A 9,386-nucleotide genomic window follows, 5' to 3' on the forward strand; every position below is an offset into this window, starting at 1 on the left:
AAATAGCATTCTAGTTTGCTCTGTTTTTTTGTCAATTCTTTCCAATGTGTCATGGAATTATCTTTTTGTTTTCTCATGATTTGGTTGGGTCTAATTGTGCTGCTGTCCTGGGGCTCTGTGGGGGTCTGTTTGTGTTTGTGAACAGAGCCCCAGGACCAGCTTGCTTAGGGGACTCTTCTCCAGGTTCATCTCTCTGTAGGTGATGGCTTTGTTATGGAAGGTTTGGGAATCGCTTCCTTTTAGGTGGTTGTAGAATTTAACAGCTCTTTTCTGGATTTTGATAATTAGTGGGTATCGGCCTAATTCTGCTCTGCATGCATTATTTGGTGTTCTACGTTGTACACGGAGGATATTTTTGGAGAATTCTGCATGCAGAGTCTCAATTTGGTGTTTGTCCCATTGTGTAAATTCTTGGTTGGTGAGCGGACCCCAGACCTCACAACCGTAAAGGGCAACGGGCTCTATGACTGATTCAAGTATTTTTAGCCAGATCCTAATTGGTGTGTTGAATTTTATGCTCCTTTTGATGGCATAGAAGGCCCTTCTTGCCTTGTCTCTCAGATCGTTCACAGCTTTGTGGAAGTTACCTGTGGCGCTGATGTTTAGGCCAAGGTATGTATAGTTATTTGTGTGCTCGAGGGGAACAGTGTCTAGATGGAATTAATATTTGTGGTCCTGGTGACTGGACCTTTTTTGGAACACCATTATTTTGGTCTTACTGAGACTTATTGTCAGGGCCCAGGTCTGCCTCTTTCTCTTTCATTTCAAGGGGAGTTATTGGCATGGGAAACGTGTTAACATTGCCAAAGCAAGTGAGATAGATAATATATAAAGTGAAATAAACAAATAAAAATGAACAGTAAACATTACACTCTGTTTTTATAGAATAACGACATTACAAATGTCACATTATGTGTATATATACAGTGTTGTAATAATGTACAAATGTTTAACAAATGGTCTCTCTCTTTCTGTCTCTACCTGTTTCTTATAGCATGTCATTTAGTGGTTGCCACATCACTGTTTAAACTTTACCAGCCCACTGTGACATGGGTAACTAATGGAGGTGTGTGTTCTGTTTAAACCTTACCAGCCCACTGTGACATGGGTAACTAATGGAGGTGTGTGTTCTGTTTAAACCTTACCAGCCCGCTGTAACATTGGTAACTAATGGAGGTGTGTGTTCACCAGCCCACTGTGACCTGGGTAACTAATGGAGGTGTGTGTTCACCAGCCCGCTGTAACATTGGTAACTAATGGAGGTGTGTGTTCACCAGCCCACTGTGACCTGGGTAACTAATGGAGGTGTGTGTTCACCAGCCCGCTGTAACATTGGTAACTAATGGAGGTGTGTGTTCACCAGCCCACTGTGACCTGGGTAACTAATGGAGGTGTGTGTTCACCAGCCCGCTGTAACATTGGTAACTAATGGAGGTGTGTGTTCACCAGCCCACTGTGACATGGGTAACTAATGGAGGTGTGTGTTCACCAGCCCACTGTGACATGGGTAACTAATGGAGGTGTGTGTTCACCAGCCCAATGTGACATGGGTAACTAATGGAGGTGTGTGTTCACCAGCCCACTGTGACCTGGGTAACTAATGGAGGTGTGTGTTCACCAGCCCACTGTGACCTGGGTAACTAATGGAGGTGTGTGTTCACCAGAACACTGTGACATGGGTAACTAATGGAGGTGTGTGTTCACCATCCCACTGTGACCTGGGTAACTAATGGAGGTGTGTGTTCACCAGCCCACTGTGACATGTGTAACTAATGGAGGTGTGTGTTCACCAGAACACTGTGACATGGGTAACTAATGGAGGTGTGTGTTCACCAGCCCACTGTGACATGGGTAACTAATGGAGGTGTGTGTTCACCAGCCCACTGTGACATGGGTAACTAATGGAGGTGTGTGTTCACCAGAACACTGTGACATGGGTAACTAATGGAGGTGTGTGTTCACCAGCCCACTGTGACATGGGTAACTAATGGAGGTGTGTGTTCACCAGCCCACTGTGACATGGGTAACTAATGGAGGTGTGTGTTCACCAGCCCACTGTGACATGGGTAACTAATGGAGGTGTGTGTTCACCAGAACACTGTGACATGGGTAACTAATAGAGGTGTGTGTTCACCAGCCCACTGTGACATGGGTAACTAATGGAGGTGTGTGTTCACCAGCCCACTGTGACATGGGTAACTAATGGAGGTGTGTGTTCACCAGCCCACTGTGACATGGGTAACTAATGGAGGTGTGTGTTCACCAGCCCACTGTGACATGGGTATTGATAACTAATGGAGGTGTGTGTTCACCAGCCCACTGTGAGATGGGTAACTAATGGAGGTGTGTGTTCACCAGAACACTGTGACATGGGTAACTAATGGAGGTGTGTGTTCACCAGCCCACTGTGACATGGGTAACTAATGGAGGTGTGTGTTCACCAGAACACTGTGACATGGGTAACTAATGGAGGTGTGTGTTCACCAGAACACTGTGACATGGGTAACTAATGGAGGTGTGTGTTCACCAGCCCACTGTGAGATGGGTAACTAATGGAGGTGTGTGTTCACCAGAACACTGTGACATGGGTAACTAATGGAGGTGTGTGTTCACCAGCCCACTGTGACATGGGTAACTAATGGAGGTGTGTGTTCACCAGCACACTGTGACATGGGTAACTAATGGAGGTGTGTGTTCACCAGCCCACTGTGACATGGGTAACTAATGGAGATGTGTGTTCACCAGCCCGCTGTGACATGGGTAACTAATGGAGGTGTGTGTTCACCAGCCCACTGTGACATGGGTAACTAATGGAGGTGTGTGTTCACCAGCCCGCTGTGACATGGGTAACTAATGGAGGTGTGTGTTCACCAGCCCACTGTGACATGGGTAACTAATGGAGGTGTGTGTTCACCAGCCCACTGTGACATGGGTAACTAATGGAGGTGTGTGTTCACCAGCCCACTGTGACATGGGTAACTAATGGAGGTGTGTGTTCACCAGAACACTGTGACATGGGTAACTAATGGAGGCGTGTTTTCTTGTTCAAGCGAAATGCAGAAAGACTTTTACATTATTAATGTTTTTATGCGGAGATGGAGAGAGTTGATTTCAGACTTCCAAAGTCTGTGTGTTTATGTTTGTGTGTGCTTGTTACGATTCCCTTTTGGCCCGACAGTCTAGGGGGGATGGTAATGAGACCCGTAACATAACTCATGCAAATTATTATTGTGACAAAGTAAAAGTGTGAACGAAATAACCACGACAACAGAAATCTACCGTCAAACTCCAGGTTTATTTATAAACACACGGTAATGGGGGGAGCAGGAAAAGGGGCTGAGCTGGACCCAAGGAAAGAAACAATAAGTATTCAAAAACACCCCTAAGCTAGACTAGCCTACTTTAACAACAGCTAACTAACTAACCAAAAATACAGTGGGTGGTCCACCCAGTTCTAACTAGTGTATTTAACAAAGTTCACCTACGGGTAGTGTATGCCCATGGGCGACATGTCTTGGTTTCCCACTTTTCGCACCAGCAACAAACAAACACCATAACCAAAAACAATACTCACAGGTGTTGACAAAGTGCTATGAGGTGCTTAAACAAAAGAGAGGTTACGACACAAAGCGAGAGTGAAACACAGAGACCTACAGACATGGCATTTACAGAGAGATTGAGCTCTAGAACAAACAAATAATGGGGTTTTTAAACCATGGGGAAGGAACTGTGATAGGTTAGGAAATAGGAGGAGGTGTGTCTTCTAAATGATGATTGATTGTTGACTGATTGGGGAGTGATGATTTTCACCTGTGAGGGGAGAAGGAGAGAAAAGAAACACACACACAGGATACACACACTCACAGGATAACTGTATCCGTAACAGTGCTCTTGGTATCAATGCCTCACTCCTCCCTCCCTCATCACCCCTCCCTCCTCACTCCTCCCTCCCTCATCACCCCTCCCTCCTCACCCCTCCCTCCCTCTTCACCCCTCCCTCCCTCTCTCCCTCCTCACCCCCTCCCTCCATCACCCCTCCCTCCCTCTCTCCCTCCATCACCCCTCCCTCCCTCATTACCCCTCCCTCCCTCTCTCCCTCCTCACCCCTCCCTCCATCACCCCTCCCTCCCTCTCTCCCTCCATTACCCCCTCCCTCCATCACCCCTCCCTCCCTCTCTCCCTCCTCACCCCTCCCTCCATCACCCCTCCCTCCCTCTCTCCCTCCATCACCCCTCCCTCCCTCATTACCCCTCCCTCCCTCTCTCCCTCCTCACCCCCTCCCTCCATCACCCCCTCCCTCCCTCTCTCCCTCCTCACCCCTCCCTCCATCACCCCTCCCTCCCTTTCTCCCTCATCACCCCTGCCTCCATCACCCCTCCCTCCCTCTCTCCCTCCATCACCCCTCCCTCCCTCATTACCCCTCCCTCCCTCTCTCCCTCCTCACCCCTCCCTCCATCACCCCTCCCTCCCTCATCACCCCTGCCTCCATCACCCCTCCCTCGCTCTCTCCCTCCATCACCCCTCCCTCGCTCTCTCCCTCCATCACCCCTCCCTCCCTCTCTCCCTCCTCACCCCTCCCTCCCTCCTCACCCCTCCCTCCATCACCCCTCCCTCCCTCTCTCCCTCCATCACCCCTCCCTCCCTCATCACCCCTCCCTCCTCACCCCTCCCTCCATCACCCCTCCCTCCCTCTCTCCCTCCTCACCCCTCCCTCCATCACCCCTCCCTCCCTCTCTCCTTCCTCACCACTCCCTCCATCACCCCTCCCTCCCTCTCTCCCTCCTCACCCCTCCCTCCATCACCCCTCCCTCCCTCTCTCCCTCCTCACCCCTCCCTCCCTCCTCACCCCCCCTCCCTCCATCACCCCTCCCTCCCTCTCTCCCTCCTCACCCCTCCCTCCATCACCCCTCCCTCCCTCTCTCCTTCCTCACCACTCCCTCCATCACCCCTCCCTCCCTCTCTCCCTCCATCAACCCTCCCTCCTCACCCCTCCCTCCTCACCCCTCCCTCCTCACCCCTCCCTCCTCACCCCTCCCTCCCTCATCACCCCTCCCTCCATCACCCCTCCTTCGCTCTCTCCCTCCATCACCCCTCCCTCTCTCCCTCCATCACCCCTCCCTCCCTCTCTCCCTCCATCACCCCTCCCTCCCTCTCTCCCTCCATCACCCCTCCCTCCCTCTCTCCCTCCTCACCCCTCCCTCCATCACCCCTCCCTCCCTCTCTCCCTCCATCAACCCTCCCTCCCTCACCCCTCCCTCCTCACCCCTCCCTCCATCACCCCTCCCTCCCTCTCTCCCTCCATCACCCATCCCTCCCTTTCTCCTTCCTCACCCCTCCCTCCATCACCCCTCTCTCCCTCCATCACCCCTCCCTCCCTCTCTCCCTCCATCACCCCTCCTTCGCTCTCTCCCTCCATCACCCCTCCCTCCCTCTCTCCCTCCATCACCCCTCCCTCCCTCTCTCCCTCCCTCACCCCTCCCTCATTACCCCTCCCTCCCTCTCTCCCTCCTCACCCCTCCCTCCATCACCCCTCCCTCCATCACCCCTCCCTCCCTCCCTCTCTCCCTCCTCAACCCTCCCTCCTCACCCCTCCCTCCATCACCCCTCCCTCCCTCTCTCCCTCCATCACCCCTCCCTCCATCACCCCTCCCTCCCTCTCTCCCTCCTCATCCCTCCCTCCATCACCCCTCCCTCCCTGTCTCCCTTCATCACCCCTCCCTCTCTCCCTCCATCACCCCTCCCTCCTCACCCCTCCCTCCCTCTCTCCCTCCCTCACCCCTCCCTCCATCACCCCTCCCTCCCTCTCTCCCTCCATCACCCATCCCTCCCTTTCTCCTTCCTCACCCCTCCCTCCATCACCCCTCCCTCCCTCATCACCCCTCCCTCCATCACCCCTCCTTCGCTCTCTCCCTCCATCACCCCTCCCTCCCTCTCTCCCTCCATCACCCCTCCCTCCCTCTCTCCCTCCATCACCCCTCCCTCTCTCCCTCCATCACCCCTCCCTCCCTCTCTCCCTCCATCACCCCTCCCTCTCTCCCCTCCTCACCCCTCCCTCCATCACCCCTCCCTCCCTCTCTCCCTCCATCAACCCTCCCTCCTCACCCCTCCCTCCTCACCCCTCCCTCCATCACCCCTCCCTCCCTCTCTCCCTCCATCACCCATCCCTCCCTTTCTCCTTCCTCACCCCTCCCTCCATCACCCCTCCCTCCCTCATCACCCCTCCCTCCATCACCCCTCCTTCGCTCTCTCCCTCCATCACCCCTCCCTCCCTCTCTCCCTCCATCACCCCTCCCTCCCTCTCTCCTTCCTCACCCCCTCCCTCCATCACTCCTCCCTCTCTCCCTCCTCACCCCTCCCTCCATCACCCCTCCCTCCCTCTCTCCCTCCATCACCCCTCCCTCCATCACCCCCTCCCTCCTCACCCCTCCCTTCTCACCCCTCCCTCCCTCTCTCCCTCCATCACCCCTCCCTCCATCACCCCTCCCTCCCTGTCTCCCTTCATCACCCCTCCCTCTCTCCCTCCATCACCCCTCCCTCCCTGTCTCCCTTCATCACCCCTCCCTCTCTCCCTCCATCACCCCTCCCTCCCTCTCTCCCTCCTCACCCCTCCCTCCCTCTCTCCCTCCTCACCTCTCCCTCCATCACCCCTCCCTCCCTCCCTCCCTCTCTCCCTCCTCATCCCTCCCTCCATCACCCCTCCCTCCCTCTCTCCCTACAACAACCCTCACTCCATCTCTCCCTACATCAACCCTCACTCCATCTCTCCCTCCATCACCCCTCCCTCCCTCTCTCCCTACATCAACCCTCACTCCATCTCTCCCTTCTCACCCCTCCCTCCCTCTCTCCCTCCTCATCCCTCCCTCCATCACCCCTCCCTCCCTCTCTCCCTCCATCACCCCTCCCTCGCTCTCTCCCTCCATCACCCCTCCCTCCTCCTCCCCCTCCCTCCTCACCCCTCCCTCCATCACCCCTCCCTCCATCACCCCTCCCTCCCTCTCTCCCTCCTCACCCTCCGTCCATCACTCCTCCCCCCTCCCTCTCTCCCTCATCACCCCTCCCTCTCTCCCTCCTCACCCCTCCCTCCATCACCCCTCCCTCCCTCTCTCCCTCCTCAACCCTCCCTCCATCACCCCTCCCTCCCTCCTCACCCCTCCCTCATCACCCTCCCTCCCTCTCTCCCTCCTCACCCCTCCCCTCATCACCCCTCCCTCCCTCTCTCCCTCCTCACCCCTCCCTCCATCACCCCTCCCTCCATCACCCCTCCCTCCCTCCCTCTCTCCCTCCTCACCCCCTCCCTCATCACCCCTCCCTCCCTCTCTCCCTCCCTCCTCACCCCTCCCCTCATCACCCCTCCCTCCCTCTCTCCCTCCCTCACCCCTCCCTCCTCACCCCTCCCCTCATCACCCCTCCCTCCCTCTCTCCCTCCTCACCCCTCCCTCCTCACCCATCCCTCCATCAACCATCCCTCCCTCTCTCCCTCCCCCTCAACCCTCCCTCCATCACCCCTCCCTCCCTCCTCACCCCTCCCTCATTACCCCTCCCTCCCTCTCTCCCTCCTCACCCCTCCCTCCATCACCCCTCCCTCCATCACCCCTCCCTCCCTCCCTCTCTCCCTCCCTCAACCCTCCCTCATCACCCCTCCCTCCCTCTCTCCCTCCTCACCCCTCCCTCCATCATCACTCCTCCCTCCCTCTCTCCCTCCTCACCCCTCCCCTCCATCACCCCTCCCCTCGCTCTCTCCCTCCTCACCCCTCCCTCCTCACCCATCCCTCCATCAACCATCCCTCCCTCTCTCCCTCCTCAACCCTCCCTCCATCACCCCTCCCTCCCTCCTCACCCCTCCCTCATTACCCCTCCCTCCCTCTCTCCCTCCTCACCCCCTCCCTCCATCACCCCTCCCTCCATCACCCCTCCCTCCCTCCCTCTCTCCCTCCCTCAACCCTCCCTCATCACCCCTCCCTCCCTCTCCCCTCCTCACCCCCTCCCTCCATCATCACTCCTCCCTCCCTCTCTCCCTCCTCACCCCTCCCTCATCACCCCTCCCTCCTCACCCCTCCCTCCATCACCCCTCCCTCCCTCTCTCCTTCCTCACCCCTCCCTCCATCACCCCTCCCTCCCTCTCTCCTTCCTCACCCCTCCCTCCATCACCCCTCCCTCCCTCTCTCCCTCCATCACCCCTCCCTCCATCACCCCTCCCTCCATCCCCCTCCCTCCCTCTCTCCCTCCTCACCCCTCCCTCCATCACTCCTCCCTCCCTCTCTCCCTCCTCACCCCTCCCTCCATCACCCCTCCCTCGCTCTCTCCCTCCATCACCCCTCCCTCCCTCATCACCCCTCCCTCCTCACCCCTCCCTCCATCACCCCTCCCTCCCTCTCTCCTTCCTCACCCCTCCCTCCATCACCCCTCCCTCCCTCTCTCCTTCCTCACCCCTCCCTCCATCACCCCTCCCTCCCTCTCTCCCTCCATCACCCCCTCCCTCCATCACCCCTCCCTCCATCCCCCCCCTCCCTCCCTCTCTCCCTCCTCACCCCTCCCTCCATCACCCCTCCCTCCCTCTCTCCCTCCATCACCCCTCCCTCCCTCTCTCCCTTCTCACCCCTCCCTCCATCCCCCCTCCCTCCCTCTCTCCTTCCTCACCCCTCCCTCCATCACCCCTCCCTCCCTCTCTCCTTCCTCACCCCTCCTCCATCACCCCCTCCCTCCCTCTCTCCCTCCATCACCCCTCCCTCCATCACCCCTCCCTCCATCCCCCTCCCTCCCTCTCTCCCCTCCTCACCCCTCCCTCCATCACTCCTCCCTCCCTCTCTCCCTCCTCACCCCTCCCTCCATCACCCCTCCCTCGCTCTCTCCCTCCATCACCCCTCCCCTCCCTCATCACCCCTCCCTCCTCACCCCTCCCTCCATCACCCCTCCCTCCCTCTCTCCTTCCTCACCCCTCCCTCCATCACCCCTCCCTCCCTCTCTCCTTCCTCACCCCTCCCTCCATCACCCCCTCCCTCCCTCTCTCCCTCCATCACCCCTCCCTCCATCACCCCTCCCTCCATCCCCCTCCCTCCCTCTCTCCCTCCTCACCCCTCCCTCCATCACCCCTCCCTCCCTCTCTCCCTCCATCACCCCTCCCTCCCTCTCTCCTTCTCACCCCTCCCTCCATCACCCCTCCCTCCCTCTCTCCTTCCTCAACCCTCCCTCCATCACCCCTCCCTCCCTCTCTCCCCCATCACCCCTCCCTCCATCACCCTAGCCCTGATTCAGACCTGGAGAGAAACCAGTCTCCATCTAGCCCTGATTCAGACCTGGAGAGAGACCAGTCTCCATCTAGCCCTGATACAGACCTGGAGAGAGACCAGTCTCCATCTAGCCCTGATACAGACCTTGAGAGAAACCAG

Source organism: Oncorhynchus masou, chromosome 14, assembly GCF_036934945.1.
Source record: "Oncorhynchus masou masou isolate Uvic2021 chromosome 14, UVic_Omas_1.1, whole genome shotgun sequence".
NCBI lineage: Eukaryota > Metazoa > Chordata > Actinopteri > Salmoniformes > Salmonidae > Oncorhynchus > Oncorhynchus masou.